General features: G+C 34.0%; 1 protein-coding gene across 3 annotated transcripts in view; it reads left to right on the forward strand.

Moving 5' to 3' along the window:
• Window positions 1–21,965, forward strand: part of LOC128862885 (cGMP-dependent protein kinase, isozyme 1) — a 108,336-nt gene that overhangs the window by 6,934 nt on the left and 79,437 nt on the right. The window contains exon 1 of one of the 3 annotated variants that reach the window (XM_054101688.1): window positions 15,556–15,715. The exons of 1 other annotated variant lie outside the window; for it this stretch is intronic. The gene's annotated coding sequence lies outside the window, so the exon portion shown is untranslated. Of the gene's footprint in view, window positions 1–15,555; window positions 15,716–21,965 lie in introns of those variants that run through there. One more of the 3 variants, XM_054101689.1, reaches the window with a different exon arrangement.

Raw genomic sequence — 21,965 nt, forward strand, 5'->3', positions numbered from 1 at the left:
TTGATTAAAAAAGTAAAATGAATCAATTAAAATAAAAAAGCACAAGAATTAAAGGCAAAATTTAATTACTGGTGATCCATTGAACAAATTTTGCTGTAATTTTCCATTGAATAAAAAGTTAAAAGTGTCGCTGAGCGTTTTTGTGACGCGATAATGTATGGATCCAATTTTTTTTTTTTTATCTCACATATAAATGCTTTAATGTTGTCTTCCAATGCGTTCATTGAAGCAGGCTTGTCTGAATAGACATGAGCTTTAACATAGTCCCACAAAAAATAATCTAAAGGCGTTATATCGCACGATCTGGGTGGCCAATTGACAGGTCCCGAACGTGAAATAAAATGTTCACCGAACTCGCCTCTCAACAAGTCCATTGTTACGCGTGCTGTGTGGCATGTGGCACCGTCCTGCATTTTGGGCAAAAAAAAGTTGGATATCTTTTCACGGGAGCGCTCAACATTCACAGTTACGTTACGATTCGCAGCATCTTTGAATAAGTACGGTCCAATGATACCTCCAGCCCATAAACCGCACCAAACTGTGACCTTTTCTGGTTACATTGATAGCTCTTGCAATTCTCTGGCTGATCTTCACTCCAAAATCGACAATTCTACTTATTTACGTACCCATTGATCCAAAAATGAGCTTCGTCGCTGAACACAATTTTTCGATAAAAAAGTGGATCTTCGGCCAACTTTCCAAGAGCCCATTCACCAAAAATGCTGCGTTGCGGTAGGTCGTTCGGCTTCAATTCTTGCACCAGGTGAATTTTGAAAGGCTTCACACCGAAATCCTTTCGCAAAATTTTTCACGTTGTTGAGTAACAGAGGCCCGACGAATCGATAACTGATGGTCATCATTAACACTGGCCGATACAGCTGCGATATTTTCTTCAGTTCGCACTCTACGTAAGCGTGTTGGTGGTTTGATGTCCAATAATGTAAATTTGGTTCTAAATTTAATCACAATAGCTCTAGCCGCTTCAGTGGGTTGATTAAACTGACCATAAAATGGAAGAAGCGCGCGATAAACTTTCTTAACAGAACACGCATTTTTATAATAAAATTCAATGTTTTTCAACCTTTGTTCGTTTGTAAGACGATTCATGGTTAAATTATAGACCAAACTGAAGATGTTTGACAGTGAAACAAAACACGAAACGTGCATCAGCTGTTTAAACCAACTGTTGAAAAAGATAATAACTGAAAAATCACGCTTTATATAGATATATATTAAATAGAAAAGAGAAGCAAAACGTGAAACAAAATTATAGATGTCCCTTCATCTCTCTGACCGCACTGGCAAAACTACCTAATAAAATAGAACGAAAGCAGATAATATATCTGTGATTTCTACATAATGCGCATTGTGCTATGGTGCGGCAGTTAAAATTATCCAGAAACAATTTCATATGCACGTGGGACCATAGATTGGATATAGCAATTCTGCATACTCAGTTTTTATTTTCTCACTAATTTAATTTTTTAAAGGGCTTTACAATTTCGAGCAACTCTATTTATCTCTTATATCAAACAAAAAATAATATATTCAGGTTTAATTAAATTTGTATTACCTTTTCTGCTTTTTCTTCTGCTTCTCTGCTGTTTTATAAAAAAAGTAAAAAAAATAGTTGGATTTTGCTTCTTTGGAATACTACACCAAATCTATATTTGCATTGACCAAAAGTAAACAATAAAATCTTTTTAGCAGCTGAATATATTATCTTTCGCTTGATGCTAATAGTCATATTATAGTGGGAGTATAAGTATTTGTAACTGTTTACGGACAAATCTGTTTTTTGTCTTTAAAGTCTTTTAAGAAATTAATTTGGAAATGACAAATTTAGAAACTGAAAAACTGAGTATGCAACATTATTATATAAAACCCATAGTTTCATGCCCAAATGAAACTTTTTCCAGATAACAAACCAGTTGATTTTTGACGCAGAGTATAGCCAACATCTTCTTGCTGTACTTTTTGAAATTATATTGCGACTTTGTTGTCAGACAGACCGTGAAAATAAAAAAATATAATTTGTTAAAAGAAAAATTAGAGGATGATGATTTGCAGCTACATTAGAGAAAAAAAAAATTAAGCTATGCATGAAAATATAATCAACATGGGGATATAAAATATTTTATTGATGAGAGTTTTTCGACTCAAAGGCGTTCATTTTTTCGTCAAATCCAAACCTTTTTTCTTGCATAACATTGGCACTTGATATTTTCAATGCGGCTCTGGAGGCTGAGCAATTGAAAACTCAACTTCCTATGAATGCAATCACATTCGATTTTTTTTTTAATGTATGATACGTGTTTTAAACGCACGTGCATAGGCACATACATACGTGTTGAACACTGAGTGATAATAAATAGCTTAACAAGAAAAGCTGGATTTGAATAGCCAATTTTTAATTGCAAAAACATGACTTGAGAACTTAAGTAGTTAGAGATCTCATGAAATTTAAAAGCTGTTATAGATTGAAAGAAATTCTCGGAAAAGAAAAAGAAAATATTTTGCTTTTAATAATTTGTAATAGGCTTTGAGCCAATTAATAAGAATACTTTTCACTGTGGGTGGAAAGTCATGCCTGTGGCGCTTGGAGGCAAAAAGTGTAGAGAAGTCAATGGGGTAGGCCTGCACGCATGGTGAATGAAATCGAGGGGTTTTTGACATTTTGTTTTCATCGCTTTCATCGTATTCACATTTTCGTATTTTTATTCAAGTGCACTTTGGGTTCGCACTCAGTGAACGAATTTCCAAAGAAAATTGTCCGCTTAAACGACAAAAATACGCAAGGAAAGACGCAAATAAAAAGTCATCGTGTAGATGTGCGAAGATTTTCGAAGGCTTCTTTAAAAGATTATGTGAGAAGGGGAAATAACGAAATTATTAATGGTAAAAAGTCATCACGTAAATTGGATCTGTGTCTAAACAGTCTTAAACTTGTACTGTTGCTGTTGTTGTTGAAGTGCTTCAATATTTCCACTGAAATACTCCTAATTAGTGACCACCATCGTTTTACTACCACTGTCCCGTGTGATGATGTTTTTTTCTTTTCTTTTTTTGCTTCCAAGTCAGATCCATTTAGCAGCAAATCCTTTATCTCGATGTCGGAGATCTTCTTCACACTTTATCGACCGGTTGTGGTTGAGGCTGCCACTCAATAAGTACCGGCTAAATTTTCACTATGCATTGTGTGGTGCGTATTCCTTTTGTTTTAAAGTAATGGAATTTTATTGATATTTATACTTTATTTTGTATTTGTTTTATACAATTTATTGCCTGTTTCACTTACATTCATGAAATAAATTCAAGGTAACAGTAATTAATTTTTTTAATATATATTTAGAGTGTGGTATCTCTCGTAACAGTATCCCTTATGTAAGGGAATATTACAAAATTTACAAACGAAACATGTTCGATTTCTTATCTTTTTCGATGCACATACTCTAAATTGTTTTTGGGGGTTTTTGCATTTACCTTTTGTCTCTATTCTTATCCGTTTGTGCTTCTTTATGCATGATAATCTTTCTGGATGATCTGATTTTGGTGCTCTTCTTGTAGGCTCTGAAGTATTTTGGTGGTTATTTGAGCATCTAAGCAAAACTCTTCATCTGCACTTTCTTTATCCATTAGAAATGGTAAAAAACTATTATAATTGATAAAAAATTGGAGAGGTCAGTACAAAGCTGCAAATAATTAACGACGTTGGCGCTGCGTAGTTATAAAAAGAGCAACCCACTGACAAAAACCGTCGATAACCAAAAGCCGATTAATAGGCTACCGGTCAAAAAAGTGTTAATTTACTGTAGGAAAGGCTTACCGAAGGAGCGGAGTTGTGCCCTAGCTAGCCCCGGACATTCACGTAAATAGGGGAAAAGACTTTCCTTCGCCCCTTCCGCTTGACAGCTCCTGCATATGTGATGTCTGCATGTCTGGCTGCATGCTCCCCTACTTTCCAATGACCTGTAAGGGTTGCAGTGATGCGTGAGATGTTTGACCGAGAACATCCTAACAGGTGATTCGTCCTTTGGATTTTGTACGACGGCCATGTGTTTTTTGTTGTTATACATGAAGTTATGTGGTTCCATCTTCTTTCGGCTAAACCATGATAGTGTGAAGCAATGGATGCTTTTATTTTTTTCAGTGGGGTGGAGGCTGCCACCGCCTCTGCTAAGTCTAGTGTCGAACCTTTTCTTGCTAGCTCATCCACTATCTCATTACCCCGTATGCGCCTATGACCGGGAACCCATATCAGAGTGATTTCAAGCCAATGACTAAGCACAAGCTTGTGTAGTTTTACGGAATTTAAATATTTAAAATTCCAAATAAAATAAAGAAAAACACCAAAAGGAGCTTCCTACTTATTTTAGGAAGATTAGATAAAATTTAAAGAATGTGTCAAATCAAAATAATAATTACTTTCAGTGGCACGCCTCGCAATGCGTTTGATGATCAGTGCAGATGGCTCTGAACCCTTCGTTCGGCACTCGGGTCTGGCAAGACTTTTTCGACTTTGGACGTGAATTTAAAATATTTATATTATAGCTAAGGACTTGAGCTTCCAGGTAGCTTCCTAAAATTTAATTTTCTATTCTTTTGAAAAGGATCCTCGAATAGGATGAAAAAAAACCAGACCCGGCTACCGAACTGAAGCTCTTAAAAAAGGTGTGCAACGGAGTATTCATGGAAAAGATGCGTCTCTTGCAGTTACTCCTTGAAAGGTTCGCGAGTTGTTAAGTCGCCGCTTAACTAGCTTAAAAGCGTTTCTAAATTGTATTCTTTTCCTGTGCTTGTCGCTAGGTATCAGGCACAATTCATTAGCTTTATTTTTCCCTTACGAAATATGCTAATTTTATATCAATCATTGCCGACATATGGCGAGCTTCCGTTAGCTTCTTTTAATCAAAGGAAATGTCAGCTGATTACAATATGTTTTTGGCTATTCATAGACGCTGGTACACTTGTGTTCACAATAAAAGCAGCGCGACTTATTGCAAAATTTTGACTATTTATTTATTTATATATATTTTTTTAGCTCAATAAAATTGCATCAGAATTTCAAACTTTTCAATCAGAATTTTTCCACATAAAAAAGAATTTAAAAAGCATGCGTTTGTTTTATGGAAATAATTAAATGACTGGCAGCAAGAAAACAAAATAAAAAATCGAAAATAACGCAAATTTTGAGCTACTTAGTATCAGAGGTAAGACAAGTGGTTGGCCACGCGAGGGGAATACGTGGAAAAATAATCAAAATTCGTATACTGCGATGATGTAAAAAGGTAAAAGAACCAAACAGGGTAAAAATTAAGAAGGGACTTTGGATTAAAGGATGATAACAAACGATGGTTAACTACTTTTGTATTAGTCACTTCAAGCGACTGATAAAACTCACCAGGTGTGATATATAAAACTGCTATATGCACAGGTATAGCAAGAAAGTGAAGGCCCAGATATCTGAATCTTAGCCCGACGAGAGGAGGGCAGCTCAGAAAGTCCTACCTTATAATCCAGATAGCTTCTGCACAAGGCTGTTTGAGCCACTTAAAACTACATTTTATTAAACGCAAAATCAATGAGTTTAAACTGCATACCCAGAAAGTTCTGAACAAAAAGTTCCAAATATTAATGGAAATAGATGAATTTTCTAAAATTCTGCGCGAAGTTTAAAACTTTGTATAAAAAATAATAATAAAAAATAAGTAGTCAAAACTTTGCAATATGCCGTTCTTCTATTTTTGTGAACACAGGTGTCTATTGAAAACCTAATCAAGCGAGTTACAAAATATGCCACAGTTTACCTTATCTACCCAGCAAAACAAGCGGCTGACAATTATAAATATCAGTGACACACGCTTTCACATAAACACTGATAAGACAGATAATAGATGGGAGTTAATGTGTAAATAATATGAGAAGAATACATACAAAAAAGTAGCTACAAGTCGCACTACCACGACTCATTATTTGATTACTATGCAGATGAATAGCTAGGCAAGAAAAAATGCTATAACCCAGTCAGGGATCAGCAGCTCAAGTAACCTTGCTGGGATGAATATTGATAACAGTGCGAAGGAGTGTTTTGTTGTTCGCTCTTTAGGCGGCAATTAATCAGTCAAGCTGCCAAACACTTGACGCATTACGACACTGTTGAACAGCTTACAAACCACTCATACTTTACTTATAAGTACCAGTTTTAGCAAATTATTCAAATCATACCCCATTGAGTGATCTCCTGCCGTGAGTAACTGATACCCAAAGCGCGTGCACGCCTTTGACAGCTTCAAGCAACGTGTCAAATACTTTTGGCTTTCCTCTTAATGAGTTTATGTTTACACTTTTTCACTTTTTTAATCCCACAAGGGGTTGTGTTTGATTTTCTGATGGCAACGAATGTAAAATGTCGAAGCAGCTGACAAGAGTAAAGAGTTCATTCATAAATTCTTAGCGGACGTGTTTATATGATATGGAGAACATGTACATATGTATGTGTGGGTTCATGTATATGTGCACACACATATTGTTACAGATTTAGGGAAAAGAAAAGAATTTTCTGTGCCAAGAAACATATGCACAGGTATTTATGAACACAATTTTTTTACTTGAAATCAGTTTTGTGTACTTTTTTCTCTTTTCCATAAAAAATAGCGTGACCAGCGCTTTGTTTGGGATTAGTTCTTAAAAATAAGAAATATGTATTGTATATAATTTGTATACAAACGTCGACAACTATGGATTACTCGTTTCAGGAGAATTTATTTGAAAGCATTGCGTGGCTAAAAACAAACTGAATAATTTAGCATTTTTTGTAAATTAATAGATAAGCCCTATAGAATTTTGAATATTCTATTTTTATACTTTGCCCAAAATTAGCGTCACTAAATTAAAGAGTTAAATAAAAAGTTATTTAAAACAACAAAATGTTGATCGTCAGACTGAATAGTTGTGCTACTTTTGGCAGCCGCTTTTTACCAAAAAAAATCTGTTTTTTTTCATAGTTTCATATTAAGTTTCATATTAAGTAGAATAGCTCATATATGATATAAACACACATGATTTGCTGTGCGACGTAGAAAAACGCTAGTTTGCCTGCAGGTGATGAGAAATCAGAGGCAAACACATTTTTTATGTGGAGCAGACAAAGAAATAAACAAGAAACACCACTTTTTCTTTGATGGGTCTGAGTTCAAAGTCATTTTCCAATTTCTAATATTCTTCTGGTATGGGTATCACATGAAAACGTTAGGTGAGATAATGCTACAATGTTTTTTTTTATATACGTAGCATTCGATGGCGTGCATAGGTACGCGTCATAGTGTGCCATTGTTGTGTGAGATCTTCGCATAAAAGGGGCTTAGTTTCAAAAGTAACGAAAATTTTGTTAAGCTTTAGGGGCAGCGTTGCCAAATTTTTTTTTTTAATGCTGTATAGTCAAAAATAAGCTTTCGACCAAAACACTACAACCTCTATTTTTTATACAGTTGATTCGATACTTTAAATTTAGTAGGTACAATTTGAAGATATTTTTTTAAGAAATATTTCGTTCTTAAAAATCAGAGTTAGAGCAAATGTATACGTTTTCTTTTTGTATTTTTTTTTATTCAAATTGATTTGGCATTTTTTATTGTAAAAAAAGTGAAAAAAACGTAAAAAAGGTGTATTATTTTAATTTATTCGTTCAAATCTGAAATTCCGGAGAAACAGCAACTTGTACTTAAACGAAATTAAAAAAAACTGTAAGCTTCTCTAAAAACAGTATTTTGCAGTTAAAACTGAGAATCTGGCAACATTGTTCAATGCAGCAGTCGTCTGAGGTTTGTCTGCATGTACCACAGATTTCATGCAGAAAATACTCGTAGAGAAATCCCTCCATACCATACATCTTAGAGCCCAACAAGTTGGTAAAATATCGTCCAACATCGGTTGCGATTGAAAGTAAACGCAGCTCCTTAAACACAGCGGAGCGCATTGGCGAACAGAGCACTGATTTTGATAAAAAATTGTAACTTAATTATATGGCTAAATGTCAGAGCCAAATGAATATCCGCTTGAAGAGAAATGCCGATATCAATTAATTTTACACATATACTCGTAGTTCTCAGTACTGCTTCCATGCCTCAAGTATACATATACGGTATATTCGTCCTTCCAAAACGGGCTTAGTGGAAGAAAATCTGTGAAGTCGCCAAATCATTTTATATTATATATAATTCGACGGACCCGACGGATTTCGATGACTCTTTGGGCCCATTCCAATCGACGAGGCTTGTCCGCAGGCAACAATTTTTGTGTCAATTGAATCTTATACGGGAATAATGCAAATCAATGCGAATAATTCGTTGTAAAGTGGTCCAAACAATGCCCAACTGCTGAGAACGGCGATTTTGGGATGTCCTTGGCGACGCCTTGGTCGGTTTTGATTTGGCCTCGGATTTGGATTAGAAAGAGCATACCAGTCGAAAACCTTTCGTACAAACGTTTAATGGTGTTCCTAGTAGGCGCACTTTTCACATTATTTAATTTTTTATACGCATATTGAGTTTTCACAATTGACTTCTTTTGTTGAATGTAAATTTCAACAATTTGGGAGCGCTGTTCCATGGTAAAAATTTGTTTGGACTGACGCTTCCAACGCGGTATGTTATTCAGCGATTTGACGTCACGGTCAAAAGATACAGGGTTGCCAGATCGGTCTGTCGAATATTGGCAACCCTGTATATATAGGTATATATAATTGGCGCGTACACCCTTTTTGGTTGTTTGGCCGAGCTCCTCCTGCTATTTGTGGCGTGCGTCTTGATGTTGTTCCACAAATGGGGGGACCTACAGTTTCAAGCCGTCTCCGAACGGCAGATATTTTTATGAGGAGCTTTTCTATGGTAGAAAGACAATCGGATTGTTTCTTCATTTTTGTGGTGTTTCACCGAGATTCGAACCTACGTTTTGTCTGTGAATTCCGAATGGTAATCACGCACCAACCCATTCGGCTACGGCGGCCGCCATAGTAAAATTTAATGAGCTATAAAACTGCATACCTTAAATTAACTAACTTCAGAAAAATCTTACTAAAAATTGTGGAATCGGCATGTAAAGTTCCAGGAATTTTTCTAATTTTTTTTTATAAAATTTAAAATTTTGTGTACATCGTCGTAGCCGAATGGCTTGGTGTGACAACCATTCGAAAGTGCATAGGTTCGAATCTCCATGAATGGAATAATAAAATCGTATACACAATACACTTTACTAAAAATATCACAAAATAATAATTAATCCTTTGCACTCGAAGCCTCTTTTCATTTATATAACCAGCAACTCGAAGCAATTTCAATATAAATTATTTAAACATATAGAAATAAATGATATGCACATTAAAAGAAAAGTCATTTTGTTATATTATTGTTTTTGTAATTACGTACATAAATTAATTAATAACGTACATAAATTTTCTATACTTTAAAAAACTGAAAAAAATTTATATTATTATTATATTTTGTAATGCTCCAAGATGTGGTACCTCTCGAAGCAATCGCCGAAATGTTATCTTTGATTTCTATACAGCTATCACAAAAATAATGTGTTTGTCCTCTCCTGGAATTTGTCTACTAAAACCTACTACACAACATATCTTGGTGGCATATGATGCGTAGGTGGTTGTTGAGCCTCCCCTCACATTTTGGTGAAAATATCCATAAATAGGGCCAGGGCAAGTCGCATTGCAGTTTTTTGGTGCATCAAAATGTTATACTTTTCATTATTACTTATCCATTATTTACTAAAAACATTTGTCATCACTTGGAGACTGGTTTTCTATACATTTGCGTATAGACGTCTCCATTTTTCCATGCTTATATATGTACCTAGTTGTGCATACATCCATTTATAGATCCGTGTGTATGTGTGTGTTAATATTTCTGTTTGTAAACATAAAATTTCAATACAAAAGATAACAAAAGTGTCTGGCAAATTTATTAGAACAAAGTTCTTTATTGCTTTTTGATTGTTATTTTGTCGGCCGTTTATTCATTCAAAGATACATTCATAGTTCCACGACTAACTATAAAGTGATATAATCTAACTTTTTAAAAAATAGAGGAAAATAACGAAACAGTGCTAATTTTAGAGGCAAACTAAAAAGACAAAAAACGTATTTATGTATTTTTGAATTTATTTTAGTAAAATCAATAGACATTCCGCATTAGCATTGGTTTACCTAGACATATGCTTGGCATGAAGAAGAAAGTTAATTAGAAAAAAAAATCGTGCTTACGTCAAAAGAAATTTGAAAACTTGGCAATTGTCAGATGATTTTTTCGGTTGAAAGTTTTTTTTTTGCAAAGTATTCAATCGGATTTGTAAATGTTGTGCTTTGCGCTCATCTTTTTCTTTTTAAAAAGTATTTGTTTTTTAATATACAATTTTTTTAATGATAAATTGTTCGATGCACTACTTAGTCACCTAATGTATTTTGGTATTATTGTTACTTTGTTTTAATTTGAGAATGGGAATTAATTTTCTTTTAACTTTTTTTTTATTATTATAAATTTGAACAAAGTTTGACATGTGAGAAAATTTCGCAAATTTTGCATACCTTCATACATACATATTTATGTATGCGTAAAATCAGAATCATACCTTAATTTTTATTTCAGTTACTTCTGTTTCACACTGCATGCATGGAAGCGCATGTGTATGAGTAGGCAAATACCAAAAAACTGTTGATTTTTTTTGTTTTATTTGAGTTTAAGATCTTATTAGAAAGTTTTTACTAATATATTATCTTCTTCGTCATCTTCTGCATCTTTAACAATTTCCCAAAGTTTTTGATTGTTACTCGTATGGCAATGTGTAGAGCTCTTTTTAAGTCTGCGTACAGATTTTCTACAGGAGTGAGATCGGGAGACTAAGCTGGCCATTTCATAACCTCCATTTTATTTGCGTGAAACCAATCCTGAGTCTTCCGGCTCATATATTTAGGATCATTATCCTGCTGCAGGACCCATTTAATTGGCATTTCCTCTTAACACTACGGCAGCATAACTTTCCTCATTATTTCCATATAAATATTGGTCTCCTTTATGTCATCAATTTTATGTATGAAGCCTGTACCATAATATCAGAATCAATGGTTTTTGGAGCGTATTGTGGCTGATTTTCGGTGCCAGGTGGACGTCTAACATATTGTCGTGAGCCCGTGTCGCCATACAAAACTATTTCTTAGTCCATAAAATATTACGCCACACGTCAGCTGTTCAGCTTGCATATTTTCTTGCAGATTCCAAACTCTTTGCTTTACGTATTAGTGTCAAGAGTGGATTTTATCGTGAGAGTAATCCAGCTTTCTGGAGTCTTCCACGCACAGTCGTGTTAAAAACATTTAAGTTCACCTCTTTTTTCATTTGTAGAGCTGACTTCATTGGATTTTCTTTGGAGCCCCTTACAATTCTGCGATCGTCTTGCATATAATTTTTCGCCTTTCCACAAATTTGATTGCATTTTAAATCATTTTTGCTGAACGATAAAGAATACTTTGTGTTTCTTTGAAAGATCTTCCACCTGCTTTCAATTTCACAATCTGATTTCGTTGTTGTGTTTTGCAATGTTTCGCTCGCCCACTATAAGAAATATTAGCAGGCACTCACCAAAATTAAAAATATATATAGGAAAAAACGTACTTTCGTCTAAGTCTGTGGAAAACTTTATTAAAATTCGTTGTATAACCTTAAAAAACTGAAGGCACTGCTATTTAAATTTTGCACTTAAAAACGTAAACAGTTATTTATGTAGCAGATTGCAAATGATTTTTATAAGGAGCTCTTTTATAGCAAAAATACGTTTGAAGGTATGCCTTCGCCAGGCACTTGGCGCCGCTGTTAGAACAAATTTATTCTATCATATCACGTTCACATTGGGTTGCGAACCCATAACCCACACAATGGTTGGCGCACACAAACTCACTCGCCTAAGTGGGCTGCCCAGAAGCACAAAAGATAAGAGCTTTTTTCCACAGCAAACAATGTTTAAAAAAAATTTATTGTAACTGATAAGCTCTGTGAGAAAAACATCAAAGGTCAGACATGTTTTGTGTGATTACTGGTAATAAAACAATATTTTATACTGTAAACGCTGCCCTTAATTAATGTCTGTATAGAAGAGAACCAACCTCAATATTTTTGTGTATCAAATGCAATAGCACAGCAAATTCGTACATATGTATGAATGTATAGTTGTCACAAACCTTTATTGGACAGCTTGAATACTCAGTCTTCTGATTAATGAGAGGCCCTATGCCTGCGCCCATTATTCAAGGCTTTGATTACACATATTTTTAGGAAGGAAGGTTCCTATTGTGAACCGCTATTTTTAAGTAATTACATGCTTACATATCTTCCCGCCATTCCAAAAAGGGTCTAGTAAACGCGAAAAGTCTATTTTATTTGGGTATTTCGGCTCTCTCTCTGAGAAAGTTTGTCATTCCCATAGTCTGAGAATATTATGAAGGAAAATACAAAAAATTTACTTAAAATTATAACTACTTTTTAACTTTAAACTCTTCCGAGAATCTCGATATCATATTTGTAGTAGGGATCTTTGATTTCATCAAAATCTTCTTAACCTTTTAGGGGCACTGTTAGCTATTAAAAAAAGGATTATATGAGATTTGAAATAAATATTTATTCAGGTGTGTTGATGTGCTGAACTCAAACCTGCCGTCATTAATTATTATTTTTTCTCTAACTCCTATTCGAGTATAGGGCATCATTAATGAAAAATTAAAAATTGCAGATCCAACGGAAGTTCGTTGCTTTGATTCATTTTGCCAGCAGACGTCAGAGTCGGACTAGGATTTTAAAAAGATTTTTCGCCATAAAGTATTTGACATTTTGAGTTTATTCAGTAACTCGTTACGAGTTACTCGTTTTTCAGGTTACTAAGGTTTTCAGTAATCCAAATGTGGTACTTTTGCTTGTTTACCTCTCCGTTTAAGTGAAAATGTGTCTCTTCACTTATGATGAAAACATTACGCAATATGGGCCGTTCTTGCAGAAAGTTTGAGTCACATTCTGGCATTATTCAGCTGAGTTCGACTAAGTTTGGCAAAGCCTGTAGTACCGAATATCTGAGAAAAAAATAAAAAAATAATATCAAATAAATAATTGTTGTCAAAGATATGCATAACTCCTGAATTATCCTACGGAAGATTACATGTTTCCACCTTAACTTCCTTTTTTTTTGACACACATTTTTTTGCTTCTTTTTGATAGTCCTTGGTACATAGTAAGCAAAGTAATATATTTAACCAACAAAGTTTGTTGTGTCAAGAATGGCAATAATTATATTTTATATTCTTTTATATTGTTTATATTTTATATTCTGATCGCTTTGACAAATTGAAGCGTACTTATTAATTGCTTGCGAAAAAACTCAAATTTTAAAAACTACTTTGTCTTTGGTAGAATGCATGAGAAGTTTCATGAGCTCTGCGGTTATATTGAGTATCAACCGAGTTCTAGAAAATAGTAAAGTACGAGTTTTCTTAATAGTCTAGAATATTTCTGGAGAGTGCGTAATTGTATGTAAAGTAATGTTCAGTAGTTTGATCTCTTGTGGACCACCCTAATGTGCATTAAAACTAACAATATGCCTTTTAGATATTGTGGATAAACAACTTGTTTATCAGCAGCGGCATTACTATTATATTTATGTCAGTATTAAGAGCATTTAACCGCTTTAGACTAATTTTATTGATTTTCCAGGACGACAAAATAAATTTTTTTTTTGTTTTTTTTTTTCGTTTTTTTTTGTATTTTGCTAAGTCTGACAGTAAATCAATATATGTGACCGGGTCTACGAAAAGGTACCTTACGTGCGAAAACAAGTTTTCGAGAAAACAGCAGTTAAAGTTTAAACTTCTAAAAACCCTTGTAACTTTTTTAAATATTAACATTTTTCAATCCGGTTTGGCTTATTTTCTTCAGCGTAGATCACAGTATCAATAAAATCACAGAAGCAGTGAAAAACATTTTTTTATATATAAATAAATAAGAAAAAGTTAATGCAAATCGCAGAAATCGTTTTCAGAAATAAGTTAGCTTTTGTATTTTCGTATTTGTACTTTTCTTTTTTTTACTTTTAACAAACTTTTAAACAAATTATGGCTTTCTGATTTTCACCATTTTAAAGAGCCTTCCACACACTATTCGAATCAACAAAAAAGTGAAAAATGATTTTTTGACACGTAAGGTACCTTTTCATAGACCAGGTCAGATATATAAATTTATTGTTCATTTTCAACAATAGGCGGAATCAGCTGATTTTGACATTCTAAAAAGTAAAAGTTTTCTACTTACTATTGCAGTTTACGTAATTGTTGTTTTTGCACTAACGCATTGTTTTAGGTTAAAAATTGAGAAATTTCGGTTAGCATAAATATTATTTTCCAAAGCAAGCAAAGCACTAGATTTAAATCGTTTTTTTTTTTAATAAATAGCGTTAAAAAAATATAAAACAAATACGCAGAGAAAACTGAATTCGAATTACGACAAATTAACATTTCACTCGTTGTGTTATAAAATATTCATATAATACACAGAAACAATGTTCAACAGACACAAATCTATGTCAATTAATGAGCGTGATTGCAATTATCAATAGTTTTTTTACGCCGCTAGTTTCGTTTTTATAAAATCGTGCGACTTTACTTGCAGCGTAGACCTATTTCCTCAGGCCAGTAAAAATTTCTAGAGCTAACTACATGAAAATACAGATTTACAGCGATAGCCGCAGCTTAATAAGCAATAAAAAATTACAAACAATCAACAACAAAAAATCGACGAACCCGACTAAAACGTGACAACAATTTCGAAACGCCTTAATGCAAAGTTCCACAGCGTTATAAATTACGTACAAACTCAAACTCATTAGAAATTTGCAAAAAATATGAAAATAAAAAATCATTAAAATACAAAAAGTGAGTGAATTTAAAGTGACTTCAGGCAGACGGAGCGCAACAAGAAACATATTTAATAAGCGCCACGTGTAGTTAAAAATATTCAAAAATTAGCAACACTAAAAACTATAGTAGCAGTATTCAACACATCCCGGTCATGCATGATTTGCATATCACCATTGTGGAGGAGCATACGAAACGAGTTTGTCGAAATTTCGCCTTGACGCATACGCGCCGGCGCACCATAACCATTGAAGAGGAGGCGCCAACCAACCAGCAGCAGAAGTCGAAACACTTACCACCGATTTCTAAAGTAAACCCCAGAACCACAACAACCACTACCACCACCACTACCAGCACCACCAATAAAGGTGTGCCTCCCAATACCACCACCAACAGCCGCACCACACGTGAATATCTGCTGCCCAGCTATTCGGCAGCGGGCTCCACTTCTTTAACCGTGGCGGTGCCCACCAGTTCCACCATCAAAGTGTGGGCCGAGGAAGATAAAGACCAGAATATAGTGTTGCATATCAAAAAGCAGCGTGGTGACAGGTGTGGCTTGCCGACTCAACGCAGTATTTGATATACGGACTGCGAGAAACCTGCCAAGGCGGGGCAGACGAAGAAGGGTTACAAATTGGTGATTGACTTGGATTAAAGGGAGACGATTTCAGCACCGATTTATCAGCGCCAGCTTATCATGTGATTAAAGCCAACAACAAATTCATTCAAAATCATTCGCAAACTGGAAATTAGTAAGTAAGTAATTGAATACCTTCCTAGTTGCAAATAAATTTATGGCATTCCAAACACGTATGGTATGCATACTTGCACTACTCATAAAGCATACAATGTTGCAGGTACTTAACTGGTTGTATATTGTCTTGTTTGACAAATTATTGTTATTGTAAGCACTCACCATAAAAAGTGTATCAATAAAAAATATTTCTTAGAACAGTTTTCAGCAATTTTTCACAGTCAAGTTCAGTCAAGTTCTGATCACAAAGTTGCTGTTTGTTTTGTGAACTGCAATGCCCGGAATGTATTGAATTGGACTTCGACTCAATAAACTTGCCGGCTGGCTCAAAGAACCTCCTTAAATCCGAACGGTTGTACACGCTTCGATGTAGAAAGACTTTAGTGCGTTAAATTTTAAAATTCTATAATTCCTTCCAAACAGGGAAGCGCACTTATACTAGCACTTTTCTATGTGCTTATCAAAGGAGAACGCAAGACTGGCTTCAACCAACTTCCATTGGTTCCTCAGGCTTATAGCGAAAATAAACACCAGAAGTCACTTTAAAACTTTTATGTAGATTTGCTCACTGATTTCAAAAATCGAATTATTATTTTTTAGCGACAAGTTTTTAAGATAACTGCTATCATTTTTTTTTATAAAAATAATATAAAATCTTGTACGTATTTGAAAATAACTCGAAATTTTATGGAAATTCCAGTATGAAACTTGCTTCGCCTATAATAAAAAAAATGTATATATTATTTATAATTTTTTAGTGCTATTTTTATTGTAAAATAATAATACACGCACTATTTTAATACTTAGCCAATACTTGAAACTGAGCCGTCAGTGAATCATTTGTTTCTTAAAAACTTATTCCGTTTGAATTTTCACCGAATATCAGGAATTTCATACATAGCGATGAAATATTTTGAAAATAAAAATTTGGTGATTATTTTAAGGTAGTTTTAAATTGTAAATAAGGAATATTTTCCCAATATTCGGTGCTTAAATGGGCTTCGATTTCCTTATATTGCCGCATTTGGTGCATCATGCCAACAACTTGGTTTAGCATATATCGTCTAATTTAGTCTTCGATATATTTTTCGAATCTCTGCACCCTGATTTTTTGATTAAAAATATTTTAAGGTATTCATAATAATATTCACTTGATTCAATATAAAATAACTCTCTAAGTGGTTCATATCTGAACTTTGCTGCACTATCTCGAAGCGTTTTTCTCGAAAACAAGAAAAATGTACGAATAATTTTTTTGAACACTTTTGCATATGTAGATTTATTTGGTATTTTGGTAGCGCAGTTGCATTTTATTGGGAAGTACATAACTCTTTTACTAATAACTGTGAACTTTATTACTCAATTGCAATTTTGGTTTCGTCGATTCCGTTCAGGCACTTTTGATGTTAAAGAAAATGTCGATAATGTCGACAACATCGCCCAGGAGTTGAAGGTCGACCATAAAATAATTTTAAACCAGTTGCGCAAAAATTTGATGCACATGAACGCATAATGACTTTATTTTTAATATATCTAGCGTTCATAGAGATATTTAGTGTTAAACTATGAATGCAAGATTAAGACGGCTGTAAATCGTGGAAAGTCATACCTATTTTTTCAGATTTTAGAGTTTCGTTCGGCCTTGAAAAATTAAACAAAAAAAAAAAGAGGTTGTCTGTAAAGTCGGTTTACTGACGATAGTTTAACGTGATAACGTCATAAGAAAATACTGATTGAATGGTTGTATTTTCAAAAGAAAATTTTAATTTTATTTGTTTGATAGATATTTTGTATGGATATAGAGAATGAGTTAACATTAACATAACATAACATAACATAACATAACATAACACAACACAACACAACACAACACAACATAACATAACATAACATAACATAACATAACATAACATAACATAACATAACATAACATAACATAACATAACATAACGTAACATAACATAACATAACATAACATAACATAACATAACATAACATAACATAACATAACATAACATAACATAACATAACATAACATAACATAACATAACATAACATAACATAACATAACATAACATAACATAACATTACATTACATAACATAACAAATTACCCCGTATTAAAGCACTTATCAACAGCTTTCATTTGATACCCATATTGTACATACACAACCAAAGGTTAGCCGGGTCCACGTTTTGACCTATATCTCGAGACCCCAGTCACGGAGCGGCATGAAAAATACTCTGTACTAAAGCATTCACCAACAGCTTCAATTTGATATCCATATTGTACAAACACATTCTAGGGTCCACGTTTTGGTCTCTATCTCGAGACCCTAGTCACGGAGCAGCATGAAAAATACTCTTGACTAAAGCATTCACCAACAGCTTCCATTTGATACCCATATTGTACATACACATCCGAAGGTTACCCGGGTCCACGTTTTGACCTATATCTCGAGCCCTATTTCCAAATAAAATATAATCCATGTTACTCGTGGATGATGTAACTTTCGAATGGTGAAAGAATTTTTAAAATCGGTCCAGTAGTTTTGAGCCTATTCATTACAAACAAACAAAGTTTTCCTCTTTATAATATTAGTATAGACAACATATCTTATAAGGTATATGGTAAATATTAAAATACATTTTTTCCTTCATATATAATAAAAAAATTAATAACTATAACATTAAAACAACAGGTATTATTAACAAACTTGGTTTTATTTTAAATTCTTCAAGTGAATCAAATTAATAATAATCAATAAGAAGGCATATGCAAATACAAATACGTGAATTTATATACGCTCACTTAAGTAGGAGAGAGCAAGATGTCGAACGTTGCCGTTCGTTTGCTTTGTTTGCTTTGTCGTTCGTTCCGCCCTTTCGCTTGCAGTTCATTCAATGCAATGAGCAAGGTAACGGCAATGAGCAAGGTAACACTAATATGAGCAAGGTAACACTAATGAGCAAGGTAACACTAATGAGCAAGGTAACTACATATGAGCAAGGTAACGACACATTTTTTCGTGCGTGCAGCCTGTTAAATCGAATTATAAGACGTTATCACGTCAAAAGAGGTTGTCTGTAAAGTCGGTTTACTGACGATAGTTTAACGTGACAACGTCATAAGAAAATATTGATGAAATGGTTGCAATTTTCAAGGCAAAATTTTAATTTTATTTGTTTGATAGATATTTTGTATGGATATAGAGGAGGAGGTAAATGGAATTGCAATGGAATAGGCCAAGTTACATTTACACGAACGTGAAAAATGACGAAACATTTATCAAATTCATGAAAGATATCTTCAATTTCGATTGTGCATCAGACGTTAATAAGTCAACAACACTAAGAGGCAACATCATCGATTTGCCTTTTTCAACACACATTACACTCGAAACACCCCCTTTCATTTCCTACTTTTCCTATCACCTCCTATTCTCAACAGGGAAATGGTGCATTACCATGCACACAGGAAGAAGGCATATGCAAATACAAATATGTGAATTTATATACAAATGCGCATATACATACATATACATACATATATACGCTCACTTAAGTAGGAGAGAGCAAGATGTCGAACGTTGCCGTTCGTTTGCTTTGTTTGCTTTGTCGTTCCTTCCGCGCTTTCGCTTGCAGTTCATTCAATGCAATGAGCAAGGTAACGACAAATGATCAAGGTAACGGCAATGAGCAAGGTAACGGCAATGAGCAAGGTAACACTAATGAGCAAGGTAGCGACACATTTTTTCGTGCGTGCAGCCTGTTAAATCGAATTATAAGACGTTATCACGTCAAAAACCGGTTTCGCTGATTGGCGCTGGCGTCATTATTTTGATTCATTACGATAAGAAAACATATTTTTAAAGCACAAAAAAGCAAAAAGCTTTTCTTTTTTATTTTCGGAAGATATGGAATTTTACAGTATGTGTAGATAAATGTTTGTATGTATATACATCTCAGGTATTGGTTGCCTAAAATTTTTTAACTTGAAGAAGATGTCAATAAAAGCGAACTCATAATAATATTATTTTCTTGAAAAGCAAATTAAGTACAATAATATTATTATGAATTCGCTTTTATTGACTTCTTCTACCCAGCTGACTAAAAAGGCCAAAAACTCAAATTTGTATGCGAACAGCATCGAATATTTCGATTTATTTTTACAAAATAAGTCTCAAGTGGCTATCAAGCGCATACTTGTGTTTGCAAGCAATGAAATTTAGGGATGTCTGTCACACCTACATACGTACTTTGTTAGCAAAATATTTGCAATAAATCAAAGTCAATGGAAATGTTTCTTCCTTGAATAAAAGAAAATTCCAAACATTTTCTCAACCGTTTAAAAGTTTTCCGCAATCCAAAATGTAAAAATGTTTCCTAACTAGGTTTGAATTATTTTGATTTAAATTTATATTTTTGTCGAATTACAGTCGGAGAGCAATTATTAGAAACGAGTGACTGATAGTGGGATTTCCAGTTGTTATATTTGAGTGCAGTGTGCACATGATTTTTTTTATATAGAAAAGAAGTAAAACGTCTTCTTGTGTCAAAAACTTTATTTAACTCCGATTTTTACAAAGACTCTTCTTAGCTTAAAGCTTAACTAATATTAGATAATACATTTAATGAGAATGGGAGAAAGTAAAACTAGCAATGAATGTAGGAATGTAATATACAAAAATATAGGAGTCTCTGAGACATCTTTTAAAAACTGAGAGACTCCTATATGTAAGTGTAGGACACGAACAATTAAAACAAAAATATATTTATATGTATTTATATGTATAATCAAATATTAATGGCAGATAGATGCCGGATATCATATTAAAAAAATAATTGCCATGGAATTATCTATCAGAGTAGAATAAAAAAAATTCATTGGAACAATATTTCTGTTTTGTGTTACCATTTTAAGTTCTCAAGCTCTTAAAAAACACGCGATATATATATATATATATATATTTGTATTTGTATTTACTCATACCAAGTAAGTGCATAAATATATCCATGTCAAAGTTGTTTAATAGCCTGCCAAATTGTATGGGTAAAGTGCTGAGAGTCTTTTGTTTTCACGGTCAACTTTCTGACGAAAACTATTTTATTTTGATATTCCCGTATATACTTTAACAATGGCAATGAAATTCTGCAAAACTTCAAGTATCAATTGGAACGGCATTAAAAACTTGATTGGCAGCTCAGAATTTCAATCGGTAATAAAAAAACAGAGTACGAGTACATGTTTTCCATATATCCTATACATACATACATACGCCAGTTGTATTTATGTACATCCCTTCATGGTTTTTGGCTGAGCTGCCTTTTCCAAGTGCATGTAATCAAAGTTCAGAAAAAGAAGGAAAAAATTAAGGTTCAAGTTTAGCAGTTCACGATATCGATATCGTACAACCGTCAAATGCGAAACTCTGTTGTGAAAGAAAAACAAAAGAAGGAAGGGGACGGATATACAAGGTGCTCCCGTTGTATATCGAATATTTGTACCACTTCAGGCCTTCTTCATAAAATAATGCGTAAAAATATCATCAAAGGTGAAAAAAGACGAAAAAGTAAAAAGGTTGTGAAAAAATTTAAAATCCGTATATTATTATTGTTTTTGTTTTGTACAGTGCTGTACAATTTTTTAATTTTTATTTGTTTTTTTCTTATTCACTCTGCTCGGAAGCATATGACCTCGACAAGACTCTTCCATCATACCCGATTATGAATTGTTGATTTTCCGCCGTCCCATGGGATGTTGTCATCTGCTAGCTCGCGTAACATCGACCTCCTCCAAGTATTCTTTGGCCGACCGCGAACTCTGCCCCCTTACGAGTTCCAGTCCAGTGCCATTCTCATGATGCTACTGTCTGCATTTGAATTGCCATAGGATGGGTTCCTCATTCGTTTATTTTACAGCTAATGCGGAGACATTCTTTGACGAGAAATTGAAGCCATTTCATTCTAAACGTCCTTGAGAAGAATTCAGCCGAAGTAGGCGGGATGCTGCGTCGCTGATATGATTTTTTATTCGCTGCTTGTGAGCTATGGCAAATTTCTTCGTTACTTCAGTCACAGTTGGTATGCCAAGATCACGAGGAAGGTCGCTATTCCTTATACAATATGGCGTGTTTACTATGCCCCGCAGAATTTTGTTTTGCAAACGTTGGATAGAGGTGATGTCCGTTTGGCGAGCGCAACCCCAGAATTGTATGCCGTAAGTCTAAACTGGTCTTAGTGTTTGTTTGTT

Source organism: Anastrepha ludens, chromosome 5, assembly GCF_028408465.1.
Source record: "Anastrepha ludens isolate Willacy chromosome 5, idAnaLude1.1, whole genome shotgun sequence".
Taxonomy (NCBI): domain Eukaryota; kingdom Metazoa; phylum Arthropoda; class Insecta; order Diptera; family Tephritidae; genus Anastrepha; species Anastrepha ludens.